At 42.5% G+C, this 19,208-nt stretch overlaps 1 long non-coding RNA gene across 3 annotated transcripts; it reads right to left on the bottom strand.

The window, feature by feature from the left end:
- Positions 1-272: 272 nt before the first annotated feature.
- On the bottom strand, positions 273-17,271 carry LOC117744018. 3 transcript variants are annotated; one of them, XR_004611159.1, is made up of 4 exons: positions 16,979-17,250; positions 7,112-7,154; positions 6,956-7,030; positions 273-294 (listed from the first exon to the last, which is right to left on the bottom strand). It is a non-coding gene; the product is annotated as an uncharacterized LOC117744018 (long non-coding RNA). The 3 variants fall into 3 exon arrangements; XR_004611158.1 differs by lacking the exon at positions 273-294 and adding an exon at positions 17,259-17,271 and having other exon boundaries at positions 6,857-7,030; positions 16,979-17,042; XR_004611157.1 differs by lacking the exon at positions 273-294 and having other exon boundaries at positions 6,857-7,030.
- Between the last annotated feature and the right edge of the window lie 1,937 nt (positions 17,272-19,208).

The raw sequence follows: 19,208 nt of genomic DNA, 5'->3' as shown, positions 1-19,208 counted from the left end.
TACTAGTGTTATTTCTTATTTCCATATATTGTTAATTATCTAACGAGCCTTTTGAGTACGTGTTCATTTTATTTAGCGTTTAAAAAAAAGATTCTCGAAAATCACAAATCACAAATTTGCCTCCAAGGGCTTCACAATCTGTACATATACGACATCCTTGTCCCAGGACCTCACATCGGATCAGGAAAAACGATCCAGATAAACAGAAGCAAGCAGGTAGAGAGGGGCATCAGCAGGGCCATGGCAGGAGGCAGGGGGCAGGAGACAGAGCCCAGGAGACAGGGCCCAGGAGATCTTTAAGATGTGTTGACATAAAAGCTTTTGTTACTTTAAATACCATACTATACAATGTTTTTCATAACCTAATTTATAGCGACTATACTTTAGCTTTCTGATGATTTGTTTTGACATAAGAGTATTTGACTTTGTTAACTGAATATACTTAGATTTGTATTTCTATTTGTTTATTACCTTACATTACCACATATATATATATATATATATATATATATATATACACACACAGACTGAGCGAGTGTTAAAAAGACCCCTTGGACGCCTCTCCTAAACTTTTCTTCCCTGATTCAAGCCGCTACTGCGCCACAGTCACACTTTCTGTTGTCAGTGTTATTAGTGTAAGCGTCGTGGGTGTATGAGCAGGAATAAATCAGTCCAAGACGTTCTGGGTTTTACTCATAACTTCAGTCCAACTCCACAATCCAACTGAACCGCCAAGTGCCCTTCTTCTCCCCTTTCTTTCCTCACACCCCCCAGACGCCCTGAACAGCGTCGACTAGTGGTCATAACTAATACATGTAATTATATTTACATCATACAGTTTCACTCTTACACATCTCCCCCCCTTACAAAAGAAGCGTCCTCGCTTCAATAGCTGAATGTATACTTTTGGCACACATACCAACCTATACTAAATACCAATATAAACAGGTGATGGCAATAAACAGTAGTGACAGTGAGGGCTATAACAAGTAGTAGAACAGCATACTTTCCCCATTCATATTAACATGCTCGTCAATCCACCAGCAAGAACAAGGAACTGTTCAGACAACAGTTCCATAACGTACTGGGGGACGCACACAGCGGCCTGACTTGGTCCTTACTCCATCGAAAACCAGTACTACAGGAGACAGTCCACTGGTAGATCCGGTGGCAGTACTCTGTCCCACAGGTGTTATGGTAGTGGCAGCCCCTTGAGTTGGAGGACAACCATTAGTCCGAGCCCTATCTGGAGGCACAGAGGATCTTGGTGTGGCTGGGCTCCTGTAAACATACGGTCTGGAGCCTGAGAGTGCAGTAGGCAGTGAGGGACCTGGGCTGTTTGTTGCTGCAGCTCCTCCTCCAGGTAAAGGTGGATCTTTTCCAGTTGACCAGGCAGAGCGATAAGGTTTCAGGCGATTGTAGTGAATGACCTTAGGCTTCGCTCTCGGATCCCGCTGGTCCAACAGTTCATAGTCCACTCCGATGCCATCCCCGTCTGAGCCTAGCCGTTGCAGTATTTTGAACCGGCCCGACCACTTTGGTGACAGCTTTTGTCTAGCAAGGGCTGGAAGGTCAACCCACACCAAGTCACCTGGCTCATAGGCTGTGTGTTTCATCCGACGATCGTAGTAGTGCTTTTGTTGAGCACCTGCTGCCTCAATGTTTTGTGCAACAGAGTGAAACGCAGCACACAGTCTCCTCAATACAGAATTGGCATATTCACTCGGTGTACCTCGAGTGGCATTTGAAACTGCTGGGGAGTCTCCAAGCAGGACATCAGCAGGCAGACGGGCTTCTCTACCATGTGCCAGGGAGAACGGTGTGTGTTTGGTGGACGAGTGAACACTTGTGTTATATGCAAATTCAACCTGTCTCAGGTGGTCGTCCCATTCACCTCCTCTGGTGTATAGGTATTTTGCCAACTGGTCCTTGATGGTCCGGTTTGCCCATTCCACCATGCCATCTGACATAGCATGATAGGGGGATGTCCGTGTTTAGTGTATTCCCAAGCGGGAACACAGGTCTTTGACAAGATCTGAGTCAAACTGACGGCCTTGGTCAGTATGCAAACTTTGAGGGACACCGTGGTGGCTAATGCAGTCTTCAAATAAACATTTAGCCACAGTGGTTGCTCGTTGATCAGAAAGTGCATACAAGTTGAGGTACTTAGTAAAATAGTCCATTACAACAAGTACATAGCGATGACCACAGCGAGTAAGTGGCAACTCTGTCAAGTCTACTGCAATCTTCTCAAAAGGCCTGGATGTGATTATGTTTTGCATAGGGGCCCGTTGGTGTGGTGTTTGTGGTCGCCATGCTTCACAAGCTGTACATTCAAGACACCATTGAGTTATGTCACGTGTTATGTGAGGCCAATAGCATCTGGCGTGTGCCCCTTGCAATGTCTTCTGCGCACTGAAGTGTCCAGAGAGTGAATGCCCATGTAATGTTTGAAATACCTTTTTCTGCACACTACTGGGGACTACAGTCTGTAAAACCGGGTCACCTGGTGGGGGTCTGACCCTGCGACATAACAGACCATCAACAAAATGGAGTTTCTTTAATGCTTGAAAATGGCGGCCTGCTGTCAGTCAACACCCAGTTCATGATTATTTGCAACACAGGATCTGCTTCTTGAGCCTAGATGAGGTACTGGCTGTTCACATTCAGGAGTGAACTGTCTGTAGATTCCGCTGCAATATCTTGTAAAGCAGACTTTACATGTGATATTATATCTGCAACAGCCGGGGTAGTGAGGGCAGACTCTGAGCGGGATGCCAGCTCAGTGGTTGAAATGTGCAACCCTGCTGAGTGGGTTTGAGTGTGAATGGAAACACAGCTCACCTGATCGGCTGTAACCAAAGGGGTTTCTGCGGCTGTCATAGGACGACGGGACATAGAATCAGCATTGGCGTGTTTAGTTCCTTGTCGGTATTCAACTGTCCAGTCATAGGGGTCAATCTCCAGAGCCCACCTAGCCCTGCGTCCCATAGGATCACAATCCAGAGGCATCTTCCTCAAGGAAAGAAGAGGTTTGTGGTCTGTGATGATGCGAAAAGGCTGGCCTGTCAGATACTGGCGAAAGTGCCGGATTGACCATATGATAGCCCACAGTTCCCTGTCATATGTAGACCAATGTTTCTCTGTTTTTGTTAAAACACGACTGCCATAAGCAATGACATTTTCCATGTTTTCCACATTCACCTGAGATAGAACGCATCCAATGGCTGTGCTGGATGCATCTGTGAAAAGCAGAAACTCATGTGAGAAATCTGGATAGGAGAGGATTGGTGTGTCACACAGAGTATGGCGGAGGCTTTCAAATGCGCTCTGTTCAACCTCAGTCCATAGAAATACTTTTCCTTTTTGAGTGAGAGCATGGAGGGGCTCTGACATTTTTGCAAACTCATAAATGAAACGCCGATAATAAGAGCACAGCCCAAGGAATGCTCTGACTTCAGTAGGGTTCTTGGGGGCAGGCCAGTCTCTCACTTTTTCAATGTTTTTTGGGTCAGGTTTTAGTCCCGCAGGTGAGACAACATGTCCCAAAAATGTCACTTCCTGTACTGCAAAGCTACATTTTGAGGGTTTGAGTTTGAGATTAGCGGCTCTGAGGCGATCAAACACCTCTCTCAAATGCTGAAGATGGACAGCAAAACTGGGGCTATACACAATAATGTCATCAAGGTATACTAGACATGTTTTCCATGAGAGACCTTGTAACACCAGCTGCATTAGATGTTGGAAAGTGGGGGGTGCATTTACCAAGCCCATGGGCATCATACAGAACTGGTAATGTCCCTGCCCTGTGGTGAAAGCTGCCTTTGCTTTGTCCTGTTCCTCGAGCTGCACTTGCCAATACCCCGATGAGAGATCCATCGTGCTGAACACCGAAGAGCCTCTGAGTGCATCCAAGGTGTCGTCTGTTCTGGGCAAAGGATGTGCATCTTTTACTGTGATTGCATTCAAGCCTCTGTAGTCTACACAGAAACGCCATGTGCCATCCTTTTTCCTGACCATCACCACAGGTGCTGCCCAGGGGCTGTGACTCATTTCCACAATTCCCTTTTCCAACATCTCCTCGACATGTGATTGAATCAATGTTTGCATTTTTGGAGAAGTGCGATATGCACGCTTCCTAACCGGGGGTGCATCTTGTGTGTGGATGTTATGTTTGACCATGTCTGTATTACCAAAGTCTGTGCTGGTTTTACTGAAGACATCATGGTAAGACGAGAGCAAGTTGTGTGGATCAGAACTCTCTGCCTGTGTCAGATTTCCACACTTGACATCAATAGGCAGCTTGGTTGGCTGGGTGACATTAGTTGGCAGACTGGATAGCGGTACTGGGTAGGTGGAAACATTACATACAGGAGCTGAATCCTCACTTATGTCAGTGTCTGACACTGGAATAAACTGTCCTAACTGCAGACCTGAATGCAGCACCATAGGGGTGTGTGTGGGGTTGATGATGCGTGCAACAGTACAGCCATTTTCAGCAGTAGACAGCGTTCGGGCAACTGCCATACCATCCATCTCCGGTTGCCGGGGTTCAAGGCAGCCGCTGTAACTACGTAGGAGGCCTGCATTGATTACAGGGGGAATCAGGGCAACTTTACAAATCATTTCACAGTGTGGGGGAAGAGTCATGTTCTCCATTATTTGTGCTGTACAACTAGCAGGTGCTAGATCCCTTTGTCTAAGTAGGGGCAGGACCTCATCACCTAGATAGCACAGCCCCCTCCCCATATCTAAAATAACACTGTGAGGAGTGAGAAAGTCACAACCTAATATGACGCCTTGATTTACATTTCTGATGACTTGTACTTCGTGTTGCAGAGTTTGTGACCCTAGCTTAAAGGTGACATCTACCGTACCCAATGTATCCAAGCTTTGGCCAGTCACAGCTTGTGACATGATGAATATCTTTTTTATGGGTCTTTTTGCCAGAGAAGGTATTGACATTTTGGTCTGCTCACTTATAAATGAGATTGTAGAGCCTGTATCTAGCATGATGTGCATATCAGTGCCCTCAACAATTCCATTTACATAGGAGGTGACATCTTTACTTACAGTGGCGTCCGTTTTCACCATTTCAGTCAGGGGAATTTTCATATCTGTAACACCACTAGGGGTTGTCTGTTGTCGGATGTTGTCTGGTATTTCGGTGAGGCCGACCTCTGGGGCTTCCCGGGAAGTAGCTGATGGTTGCCCCGCATCATCAGCTAGCATCCGTTTCCCTGTTCAAATCTGCCCTGATCTTTGTAATCAGTGTTGGTGGGGCTTTGCTGACCTTTGTCCTCATACTCTTGGAATGACACATGTTTGGGACTTGGGCTTCGGCGACGCGAATCATAGTGATGTCTACTGGGAGAAGTTTGTCTCCATCTTCTTTCTCCGTGGGGGTCACAGGCATGGGCTGAGTAGTGAGTATCTCTGTAAGGCTGTCGGTACCTGTCAGGTTCTCTGTGGGTGAAATCCTGATGGTGGCGGTTTACATGAGGGTAGCGTTCTGGAGAAAAATTATGGGAACGTGAATATCTGGATGGGGAATGCCCATAACCTGAGCTCCATGCCTTTGTGGGTCTCTCTGGGCTCCTCCCATAAGGTGAGGGAGATCGACCAGGACGCACCGAATTTACGGACTGTGTTGGGCCAACAGCTCCGATAATGACATTAGCTGGGGACACTGGCATTACCAATCTGGCTGCTTGGCGAGCCCGCTCAGCTTGGGAAGCAACTTTGCACACTTCGGTGAAAGTTTTCACTCTTCTTTCATGACACTTGACTTGAAGCTCTTGATCCAAACCAGCAATGAAGCGAGACATTTTCATATACTCTGAAGCTTTATGCTCAAACTCGGAAAAAGCTTCTTTGACCAGCCTGCAAACATCTGCAGCATAAACTTCCATTGCTTCATAAGGCAATCTTGGACGGGCATTAGGGAATGCTTGAAACGATGCAATTATATCCTTCTGGCCAAAAGCTGTCTGCAAATGTCTCTTTGTTTCAGCATAAGAGCTCTGAGTTTCCAGAGGCAGATTATCCCAAACAATGAACAGTTCTGGTGGTAGTCTAGTCGGTAGCTCCGCTGCTAACACGGTACTCAAATCCACGCCACTGTCCTTGTAACGGGCTTCTTGAATCACCTCGTAGCGGCGAACCCACAGTTGAAAAGACTCACGGCTATCGTTGAGAAAGGGCGGCGGTAAGGGAATGCCCCGTGGCGCTCCCGATGCTCTGCTGGAAGGCGGCACAGCTGGCGTTGGAGCTCCACTTGAGCTTGTGCTAGCTCGTGGCTCACCAGCGGAGAGTGATTCATCATCAGACATGACAAGCTTTCTTCCTCTTAGCCTTCGTACGGATCTAGACGACCGATACACGGTTTCTAAACTCACTTGAAGCTATTACGCGGGAGAAAAAAAAAATGTCGTGGGGTAAAAGACTAGTTAGCTGGCTTACTGTATCTCAAGCTACGTTAAGCTAGCGGATAGCGCGGCTATCGTTAGCCGTTAGCTTCAGCCACTCAAAGTTGAACAGAATCCCAAGGGACGATATTCCACCATACACACATCCCACCGCTGCCACCAGTGTAAGCGTCGTGGGTGTATGAGCAGGAATAAATCAGTCCAAGACGTTCTGGGTTTTACTCATAACTTTAGTCCAACTCCACAATCCAACTGAACCGCCAAGTTCCCTTCTTCTCCCCTTTCTTTCCTCACACCCCCCAGACGCCCTGAACAGCGTCGACTAGTGGTCATAACTAATACATGTAATTATATTTACATCATACAGTTTCACTCTTACATTAGCACCAAAACTAGTGGATGAAACTACTTTGTTAGGTTTGGGCACACATCACACTCTAAAGTTATCTTGGGGGCATGTCATTTATTCGTCTTTGTTTTGGCACCGCCAACGAACAGAACAAACATGGAAGTCGGTAATCCCTCACGTGAGCAAAAGGTGGTGATCTTTAAAACCCGTAACCACACCAGGCCCACGAGCGGCTTACGACGCAAGCCAGAACCTGCAAAACAATGACAATAATTATACAACACAATAATATAAACGTACTATTGTTGGGGTTATACACATGTGCCATACTGACCAGTTCTGAGGTGTATTCCCAAGCGGCCAATCGTCCTCAGCACCTGGAGGAGCATTTGAGAATGACAAAGAGGAGAGATTGAAGAGAAATAACATACTATATACCACGAATCAATGTCTTTTTTTCGTCATACTGACTTTTTTGATATACTCTAGTATGATTTTTTTAAATTACATCTATTTCGACACTGCCATGACTAATATACTTTATCTTTACAGCATTTTTCTGACAATTCTTTTACTTTTCCAACATTCTATATTTCTTACTGACTTTTTCAATGTATAATTGTTGTTATTATATAATATGCTATAGCATTTCTTATGATATACTATACTAATACTTTCATATTACATTTCACAAGGTTGTCTCCTCCATGAGGCACTCGAGAAATAAATAATCCAATTAATGTTACTCTCCCACGACAGAGAAAGAGCTCTCAAATTATCCGTAGCCAACGCAACCTGGCCATCGATGAGGGAAACGACTCTCATCTCATTCACAGAGACGTCCTCCTCGTTCCAGCCCATTCAGAAGGTGACTCATCCATTTACAGTAAAGCACAAACCCCATCCTTTGGCCCCCTCCTCTTGCAGGGGGGAGCTATAGCAAAGCCAACAGAGACCTCTAGAGGCCATTGTCAGCTACTGCTGAGGAAATAAGGCACAACTCAGGAGAAATCTTTGTAACAATATCACAGCAGCTCCATGATTCAACTTCCTGCCCCTGACCACTGGAAGGTCTGTCACACCAGACTCTGATTAGGGGCCTCAGAGCTGCAGCATGTCAGCATACTTTACCTATGACCTTTCCTCTTGAAAGCATGCATGCACACACACGCACGGTCAATTCTACAGCACCGCATAACAGCAAAGTGTCTCTGGATAAGTGATTTAGTAGCCCCTCGGTTTCCACAGAAACCATTAGATTAACACACTTTGGGACCTGGTTTGTTCTTTGTCCGTAATCATTCATAAATTAATAAAACAAAAAAGTATCTGTGGAGCACAAGGTACAACACAAACAGGGCCTTTTATTCATTGAAGATGTTTGATGTAACACAAGCAGGAAAAGTGATTACCTCCTGGACTATAAATATTGATTTTTATACATACACATCTGTATTTCAAGCAGGGGCTGGTGCCTCTTAATTACCTGTTGAAATATTGATTCTCCAGAAAAACTCTAGCTCAAAGGGAAGACTTTGCATTATCTATACTGGAGAGTTGGAGTTTAAAAGCTCAACTCAACTCTGTGTGCAGCAGTGCATGTGCACGTAGTTGAGTTCAAACATCAATTTGTGAGAGGATCACATTAGAGATGGGCTGAAATATCTTATGAGAAGTGCCTTTATTATTGTAATTAGGAACATTTACAAAAGGTTGTATTTTAGTACACTTTTTATTAAAAGCCCCCTTTCGTGAGATTGCGCACTATTTTAATGAAGTATCGATACTAAAAATATGCAAAGTCTTATCGTTTTTAACGTACAGGTACCAGGATACCTTTTTAGTATCGATACACCGTGCAACATTACCACCTTGTGTTGGCTTTTGACCCAACAAAATCACAGAAGTTAAAAACTCCTACTAGTGGAAAGTATATACATTTGCTCAAGTACCGTATTTAAATAATATTAAATTAAATAAATAGAAAAAGTATTTTGATATGTTTTTTTTAATAGAACATAATGCACTAAGAATGCCAACTGTAACTATTGGGCACCATCTTTGTTTAGATATTTCTCTATTCTATAGTGTATTTTATTATTATAGCTTTTAATTTGTAATTCTTTATTTCCTACCTCTTCTCTAAATGTGTATTCAGTTGTAATTTGTATTCCTGGACACATTGAATACTGTAACCCTTACAATAAATGACTGCTTCCTTAATTTGCACTTTTTTTCCTGATGTTATCAATGTTTTTGTATCATCGTATCTATGATATGGTCCCAGCCTCCCTGGTTACTTTGAATCAAAACGGTACTCGAGTAGTTTACCACACTTCTTGAGTGATAATTAATATCTATACTTCACACACTCATGCTTTATATTGAAAGCATACAATCCAGTCCACTAATGTTGCGTCATACCACCGCGTTTCAGCGCTCTTCGGTAAAACCGGGGACCTTAATCCCGCCTCTTGGCCGCCACCTGCTGCCCGAAGAGCGCAACTCCCCCAACAGGAGCCCTTGCATTCAGGCACCCGGAGTCTCCTCAGTGCACCTCCTCGGAACCAAGGCTACCGATTCCTCAGCTTGGACTACACGGCAGCTTGTCAGCGGCCGACCACCAACAAACATCAGTAATCTGGGTACACGCCAAGAGGACAGGACTGTGCGTCCCAGCTCGAGGAGGAGGAGAGTGAGGAGGAGGAGGAGGAGGAGGAGGAGGTGGGAAGCTCTTGTATAAAGTCAAAGGGCTGCACATGTGTGGCCACACTGACAGAGAAACCAGACTGCGTGAATCTCTTGAGGACGTTCACTGAAACACTTTGACCGACACTTTGGATGCTTATTTTGTGTCCACTTCATTTAGGGTAACAATTATTTGAGATTATCATCTACATTTTTTTAAATCACAGTTTAGCACTCTAAAAACACTCCATTTTGGCTTGCAAAATATGTATTCAAATGTAGATTATAATTTTTGAGCCCAAGCGACTTGAAGGCCGTGATTGCTTTTGGAGAGCTGCATCAAAGGAGTTCTTGGAGCATTGTTCATGGGAGCAGTTTGGTGAAAAATAGTTATCGTTTGAAGACGGCTGTCTGGGATAAGCGGTTGAAAGAGAACATGAAAAACATACAACAACATCTGGTGCCAGTGGGTCCTCTCCTGTCCTTTACACACTCCAGCATGCTGTTGAAATGGGTAATGTTGGTGGTGTGGGGCAGGTCTCTCTTTGGTTCTCCTGGAGCCTCGCATGCTTCTGATGTTGCTGGTGATCTGCAGTCGGTTCCTTGGTTTTGGGAACGAAACCTGGTCATTTTCGCCCGGCAGGTTTACGAGCTGGTCCTCGCCATGTTAAACCGGAAAGGGCCGCACGTTAGCTGCAGATTGAGGCGAGTGAACTATGAAATCACTCTGAGAGCAGACAGGACATTGGAAAGCTGAATGCCCCGTCAAGTCAAGTGCCGACAGTGGGATCAGCGGTGCACGTCAAGCCCGTCGCACTTGGCGTACCTCTCCCAAATGTCCTTCCTTGTGTCAGTTCTCACCGTGGTTTTCCTCCTGTCAGCAGACTCCCCTGGCTCCCATTCCAGCGATCGTCTTGCGCTGGCCAAATATCATAGTTCTTCAGACTTTTGTGTCAAGTTCCTGAGCAGAACTATTTGGTTATACTAAGTAACACATCAATCTGTTACCAGCCTATTATATTCTCAGATCACAGCCTTCACAACAGCAGACTGGTGAACCTGTGGCGATGGCAGATACTGTGGGAACACAGACGCCTCTTCATTCGTCTGATCAGAAGCATGATGTGGTGGCTTCCGCCTAATGAGTGTTTTGGGTTCCAGTTAAACTGAAACGCTGTGTAACTTTGGGGTCTTTGTTTGGGCACCTGACAAAAGATTGTTTTCTCTGAATCGTCTCATATTACCAACTATCTGTGTTTGTTTAATGACGTTGTAACTCGTACACAAATGCCTTATCTACTCCAGATGCTTAATTACTGCCACACTGTGTGGATCAGATGGGCTCAGCTCACTTTTTGCAGTGATGAGTTCTGGGTTGCAGAACGCATCGTCTACCGCATCAGGTCGCTGTCGGATCGGCCGTGCGACGCACTGCTGGGGAAGTGCAAGTAAGCAAAGGCTACCGTCAGCTACCTCGGAAAGGTAGAGGGGCAGGTGCAGCTGGTACGGGCGAAGGGGACTGCGATGGAGCATTATCCCGTGCCCACAAGCCAGAAGGAGCTCACGTTTAACCAGTGAAATCATTCTGCCAGAAAGAAGGAGACTCTCTCCATTGTGTGGCCGTTGCAATATTTGGAGGTTTATGTTACATCTGGTGTTCCACTGGTGGTCTCCCCAGACCATTGTCTTACACTGACGATGTGAAATGCATAAAGTGAGTAGCCTATGCATTAAAAAAATGATATGGATGAAAACGAGAGACAGACCAAAACCATGAACGCATCCCCCAGGAAAGAGTTCCTGTGCTCCTGTAACACACCGGTTGCCCCATGGAATGTTAATGGGATATGATTTGGGCTGGACATGATCAAATAATAGGGAATAGTGACCTTTAAATGAAATGTGGCAATAGCAAATGCGTGCTGATAACATTTCATTATTTCCCATTTTTCACATACTCGTTTGCCAGGTGCTCTTTTGAATGTATGAATATTCTCTAAATAATCTGTAAAATCCAACAAAGTGCAGGAAAACATTTTTATTCCCCATATCAGGACCTGAACTGATATATTTAGGAGATTGGATGAATAAAAACATGTTTTTCAGCATGTAGCTGCTTTATTAAAAGTTGTTTGTCAGAGAGTTCTAAAACGGAATGCAGTGAGTTCTAAATGATGTTGTTAGAATGAAGTTCTTGAAGCAGAGGTGGAATATGGTCATTTCTTCTTCAGCACTGAAAGAGAGACACACACTTTTGAGACAAGCATCATTTGGAGAAAGATTCAAGCTTAAAGATTCATTCCCAACCTTGGAAATACTAAACTGAGAAGATTTGACTTTTAGAAAATGTCATCGTGGAGCTTAGATGCCTCTGGTGTGTCAGGTAAGACCGACTCAACACGCTCAAAATACATTCGGCATGATGCTGAATGTATCTGCTTTGAAATCAAACTGTGGACACTGATTTGTTGCTTTTGACTGAGGTCTAAACCCCAGGACCCCAGCACATTTGAAATTATTATTTAAAAATCACTTATTAAACCAGAAACTAAGAAGTCATGAGGAACAAAGTGACTTAGCGGCCGCTAAGACTAGAAAAGCGCTACATAAATGCAGACATTTATATCTGTTTTCTGAAATAAATAGATTAACATGATACACATGATATTAACAGTATTTGACACATTCTTCTCCTTCACATGGTCTCAGAAACACAAGCCAACACTGCTCTGCAGAAATTGTTTATCACAAAGTCCCACATGACTGAGCACACTGACATCTGCCCAATGGAGGCCTCAGCGGACAGGGTGAACACCTCTGCAGCAGATTGGGGTGACTGGTTTCCTGGTAAAGGACTACCTCCCTACACCTATTATGAAGATCCATCTGTCTTGTCTTCTGATGGAGGACTATCTGATGGAGAACTTCCGACCTACACCTATTATGAAGATCCATCTGTCTTGTCTTCTGATGGAGGACTATCTGATGGAGAACTTCAGCCCTACACCTATTATGAAGATCCATCCGTCTTGTCTTCTGATGGAGGACTATCTGATGGAGAACTTCCGCCCTACACCTATTATGAAGATCCATCTGTCGTGTCTTCTGATGGAGGACTATCTCCCTACACCTATTATGAAGATCCATCTGTCGTGTCTTCTGATGGAGGACTATCTCCCTACACCTATTATGAAGATCCATCTGTCTACACCTATTATGAAGTTTCATCTGTCTTGTCTTCTGATGAAGGACTATCTCCCTACACCTATTATGAAGATCCATCTGTCGTGTCTTCTGATGGAGGACTATCTCCCTACACCTATTATGAAGATCCATCTGTCTACACCTATTATGAAGTTTCATCTGTCTTGTCTTCTGATGAAGGACTATCTCCCTACACCTATTATAAAGATCCATCTGTCTACACCTATTATGAAGTTTCATCTGTCGTGTCTTCTGATGGAGGACTATCTCTCTACTCCCATGATGCAGATCCAGCTACCTGGTCTTCTGGTGAAGGACTACCTCCCAACTCCTGTGATAAAGATCCGGTATCCTGGTCTTCTGATGGAGCAAAACCAACAGACTATACTGCTGCAGCCTCAGCCTCAACTGGTTGCCCTAACAGAATGACAATAAGGACATTCTTTAGTAAAATCATGGCTACCCTCTGTTGCTGCTGGCGTCACAATGTGGAAGTCTAAATTAATTATATGCACTTACTTGTTTTTAGGTCTTTGAAAATAAAATATGTTTGATTTGTTACTATTTTCAATAAAATTGATTGACAATCACTATACAATGTGTTGGGCTGCTTCATTACAGTACATTACAACCAATACAAAAATGATTGTATGCTATACTGTGACGGACTATTATGAGTCAACTTTATGGCATACTATACATTGACTGTTATGGCATACTATACAATGTCATTTTTATTTCTTTTTTTTGACACATTACACTGACTTCTTAATTACATTTGATGGCACTCTATACTATGACCTTTTTCCATACACTGACTTTAAATACTTTTTTCAACACTATACTGAGACTGTTAAATACCTTTTTATGGATCTACTATACTATTACTTTTTCTTCTTTTTTAAAGCACTATATCATGACTTTTAAAAGATAACAAACCAAGACATTTTGTATAATATACTATACTTTTTATGAGATTTTCCTGACGTTAAATCCTCTGGTTTGATTGGCAACTAGTGGCTTTTAATCAAATGGTATCATTATGAGGACGAGCGGGTCACAAGGTTGTCTCCTCCATGAGGCACTCGAGAAATAAATAATCCAATTAATGTTACTCTACCACGACAGAGAAAGAGCTCTCAAATTATCCGTAGCCAACGCAACCTGGCCATCGATGAGGGAAACGATTCTCATCTCATTCACAGAGACGTCCTCCTCGTTCCAGCCCATTCAGAAGGTGACTCATCCATTTACAGTAAAGCACAGACCCCATCCTTTGGCCCCCTCCTCTTGCAGGGGGGAGCTATAGCAAAGCCAACAGAGACCTCTATAGGCCATTGTCAGCTACTGCTGAGGAAATAAGGCACAACTCAGGAGAAATCTTTGTAACAACATCACAGCAGCTCCATGATTCAACTTCCTGCCCCTGACCACTGGAAGGTCTGTTACACCAGACTCTGATTAGGGGCCTCAGAACTGCAGCATGTCAGCATACTTTACCTATTACCTTTCCTCTTGAAAGCATGCATGCACACACACACACGGTCAATTCTACAGCACCGCATAACAGCAAAGTGTCTCTGGATAAGTGATTTAGTAGCCCCTCGGTTTCCACAGAAACCATTAGATTAACACACTTGGGGACCTGGTTTGTTCTTTGTCCGTAATCATTCATAAATTAATAAAACAAAAAAGTATCTGTGGAGCACAAGGTACAACACAAACAGGGCCTTTTATTCATTGAAGATGTTTGATGTAACACAAGCAGGAAAAGTGATTACCTCCTGGACTATAAATATTGATTTTTATACATACACATCTGTATTTCAAGCAGGGGCTGGTGCCTCTTAATTACCTGTTGAAATATTGATTCTCCAGAAAAACTCTAGCTCAAAGGGAAGACTTTGCATTATCTATACTGGAGAGTTGGAGTTTAAAAGCTCAACTCAACTCTGTGTGCAGCAGTGCATGTGCACGTAGTTGAGTTCAAACATCAATTTGTGAGAGGATCACATTAGAGATGGGCTGAAATATCTTATGAGAAGTGCCTTTATTATTGTAATTAGGAACATTTACAAAAGGTTGTATTTTAGTACACTTTTTATTAAAAGCCCCCTTGCGCTGAGATTGCGCACTATTTTAATGAAGTATCGATACTAAAAATATGCAAAGTCTTATCGTTTTTAACGTACAGGTACCAGGATACCTTTTTAGTATCGATACACCGTGCAACATTACCACCTTGTGTTGGCTTTTGACCCAACAAAATCACAGAAGTTAAAAACTCCTACTAGTGGAAAGTATATACATTTGCTCAAGTACTGTATTTAAATAATATTAAATTAAATAAATAGAAAAAGTATTTTGATATGTTTTTTTTAATAGAACATATTGCACTAAGAATGCCAACTGTAACTATTGGGCACCATCTTTGTTTAGATATTTCTCTATTCTATAGTGTATTTTATTATTATAGCTTTTAATTGTAATTTCTTTATTTCCTACCTCTTCTCTAAATGTGTATTCAGTTGTAATTTGTATTCCTGGACACATTGAATACTGTAACCCTTACAATAAATGACTGATTCCTTAATTTTGCACTTTTTTTCCTGATGTTATCAATGTTTTTGTATCATCGTATCTATGATATGGTCCCAGCCTCCCTGGTTACTTTGAATCAAAACGGTACTCGAGTAGTTTGCCACACTTCTTGAGTGATAATTAATATCTATACTTCACACACTCATGCTTTATATTGAAAGCATACAATCCAGTCCACTAATGTTGCGTCATACCACCGCGTTCACATGTGTGGCCACACTGACAGAGAAACCAGACTGCGTGAATCTCTTGAGGACGCTCACTGAAACACTTTGACCGACACTTTGGATGCTTATTTTGTGTCCACTTCTGGAGGATTATTCATTTTATTGAGCAATCTTTTTTAAAAAATATATATTTATATATATATATAAGAGCCTGGAGTCATGGATATATACATTTTGATTTCCGCGTTGTCAGTGATGCACTCCTGGTTCATGTGCACAGGTAACCTTTGCGTGTTTTGCGTAATTTCTACCTATTTAACTTGTGCATTAACTCCAATGCATTCATAGCCGCATCATGTCACTATTACTTCAATTGTTTGTACAGTTCAAATGCACATCTCAATACCGCTGCACGTCTGCGGACATAACGTTCGGTTCTTCGCTGGTTTGCGGTGTTTTGATAACGATGCTTTAATTACAGCGCTATCAGCGCCAGCTGGAGAGACACCCACCGCCTCCACCGACAGCCAGCTGCGGCGCCATCTCTCCTGTCGTCCCAGTGGGAAATGAGACAACAATTATTATTAATTATTTACGTATTAGACGTATTTTGGATACAAGTTTAATTAGTAAATATTAAACTAGATATGTTGAGGAGTTGGACGCAATGTGTTAACTGGGAAAAAAGCTCCCTATTTGTTTATTTGACCATCATTTCATACATTTCACTTCATAAATAACGTTTTTAACCGGAGTTCTGTCCCCCTTTGCATTGCAGGCGCGTGGTCGCGTACGGACTGGGCAACGCAAAGTGAACATTGGCTTGGTTCTTTACGGAGCTGCATGCCCGCTTCCCCGTTTCAGGTCAGCAGCTGTCCAGAAGTGGCCTCGGGCAGCAGAGCAGAGCTCACACAGACTGTCGAGAGGCACGAAAGAGAGAACTCCCCACGGCAGCATCGATCGCCGGCCCCTGAGAGACGAGCAGACAGCGCTAAGGAGTCACCGGTCGAGGGAGCTAGTGACCCTGTGTAACCTCTATGAAATGTCTCCCGGTCAAATGAATCTCATGGAGCTGGGCCGACTTGTGGTAACCGCAGTTTATTCAGCATCTCCTGCATTCTATGTGTGAATCCTCCGTTGCTCTGCATTCATCACAAAGGACCACACAGTTCCGTCATGTCGTGTGGACAACAGCGCATGCTCAGTCTATGTGTGAATCCTCCGTTGCTCTGAGGATTACCCATATTTAACACACTAACAATGAAACATGTGATCGTATAGTGGGTACATGTGAATACAATAACTGAAATAGAACAGAAACTGTCTCTCTCTTAAATGTATGAGGAGAAATACAAGATAAATATATACAGTATAATCCAAAATATACAGTTACATACAGAGTCCTCACACTTGACTGTTTAACGTATTATTCATTTTCTAATAACAATTGTATAACCAAATAAACATGTAGATACATAAAATATTCCATCTGCATGTTTAAAACATTAATACACTCAACAGAACAACATACTTTAACATACCTGCATTCATCACAAAGGACCACACAGTTCCGTCATGTCGTGTGGACAACAGCGCATGCTCAGTCTAGAAAGACGGCATCACGTTAGTGTTAGCTAGCTATACTGGAGACATTCTTTAGTGACAATAAAACACATACAAAACAAATAGTTAACTTAATGAAAACATGGTGAATATAATACAAGACAATTACTATACAAACAAATAAAGCCAGCTCAACTTTTATGTACCATCCCAATTAGCTAACACTATATAGTCCACAGACATTCATAGGCAAGTTACCTATGTGTGAATCCTCCGTTGCTCTGAGGATTACCCAGGGTCCTTTGCGTCTGTTATTCAGCGCAAGTACATATTCACAACAACAGGTGACATAGTTTCCCCATTTAGCGGGATTTAACTTGAACCTTTTCAACTATGTTACACCTGCACCTCCTCGACCACCGCCAGTGACCAGCTGGCAGCGGGTAAATGATGACTATAATGAGGTATCCAGTGATGATGAAGACAGACTGGTCATTGCCACCTGAACACCCCGCGTGGAAAGCTCTTCTTGTTCCCTTTTTGTAATTCTTGTCACTTTGTAAGACTGAAAACACTTTTCAGGGGGTTTGTTTCGTTGCAAATCTCCTTTCAAAGCACAGATGCTGACGTTCATATAGTATGTGCAATCATAAAATTATAATAATGACCAATCATTTTTATTTTTGTCAGCTCCAGACAATTTCTTTTTTGTACATGTTGTATAGACAATTGTGCATTTTTATGGAGTTTCTTGTTTAGGAACCTGTACATAATTCCTTATAAATTCAGTAGTTGCTTGTGTTTATTTCAAAAAATAGAAGTCAAGAGAGGCATAAAATGGAGGATATGAATATGAATTTTGGAGGATTTGTTATTCGAAAATTAAATTTATTGAAATTATAAATGTTGTACTGGTATATGTACATTTCTATGGATTATTGGGCAATGTTTCTGTGTACAGATGTTGTGTTCAACTATTTATTATAATCCATCTAGTGCCCATTATGATTCATAAGTCCATAGGTATGTGCATTATGGTAGCTTTACATTGCTGTATCAATATTCTTAACTGTATCAGTAAAAATTTGTTTACAAACATTAAAGTGGTGTCACTGTATTTTTGTCAGTTAAACAGTAATATATATCATCACTACATATTTTAAGACTATGGTCGATCCTGTTTTGTATGTGTATAAAATATGTGTTTATCTATTCTGCCGTTTATTATGTGTCACATTTAATATTGTGGGGGCAACATTTTCCCTATAAAAACATTTTTGATATTTGATTAATCATTTTAGAAGAAAGAAAAAAATGTACATTTGTATTAATCCCATAGTGGGGAAATTCTTCTCTGCATTTGACCCATCCTTAGTTATTAAAGAGCAGCGAAGCGCCCGGGGAGCAACTGGTGGTTCAGGGTCTTGCTCAAGGACACTTACCAATTTGTTTTTAATCAAAAAAGGCAAACCTTCACCGGTTCGGCTTCAAATGTTCTCTTTCTGGTTTTCTTCTTCGTATATAATGATAAACAGATTATATTTTGTGTTGGTTTGACCTATCAGACATTAGATAACATCCCCATGGGCTCTAGTAGATTGTGATGGGCAATATGCTGACATTATACAGACCAAACAATCAATACTCAAGAGCACACAAGGTAGATTAAATCCTATTAAAAAAAATAGTTGGTTGCTGATTCTAAGTATTCTAAGTTTTAATTAAATAAATGCATAGGATGTATGAATGTGATTAATGGCTGTGCCCAATCAACCACAACCACACGTGTCCAAGGTATTGCACCAAGCTGGCATCATTTAGGGTAACAATTATTTGAGATTATCATCTACATTGTTTAAATCACAGTATAGCACTCTAAAAACACTCCATTTTGGCTTGCAAAATATGTATTCAAATGTAGATTATAATTTTTGAGCCCAAGCGACTTGAAGGCCGTGATTGCTTTTGGAGAGCTGCATCAAAGGAGTTCTTGGAGCATTGTTCACGGGAGCAGTTTGGTGAAAAATAGTTATCGTTTGAAGACGGCTGTCTGGGATAAGCGGTTGAAAGAGAACATGAAAAACATACAACAACATCTGGTGCCAGTGGGTCCTCTCCTGTCCTTTACACACTCCAGCATGCTGTTGAAATGGGTAATGTTGGTGGTGTGGGGCAGGTCTCTCTTTGGTTCTCCTGGAGCCTCGCATG

This window comes from Cyclopterus lumpus, chromosome 15 (assembly GCF_009769545.1).
Source record: "Cyclopterus lumpus isolate fCycLum1 chromosome 15, fCycLum1.pri, whole genome shotgun sequence".
Taxonomy (NCBI): domain Eukaryota; kingdom Metazoa; phylum Chordata; class Actinopteri; order Perciformes; family Cyclopteridae; genus Cyclopterus; species Cyclopterus lumpus.
The sequence above is the reverse complement of the archived record's forward strand: the minus strand, read 5'-3'. Positions and strand labels throughout refer to the sequence as shown.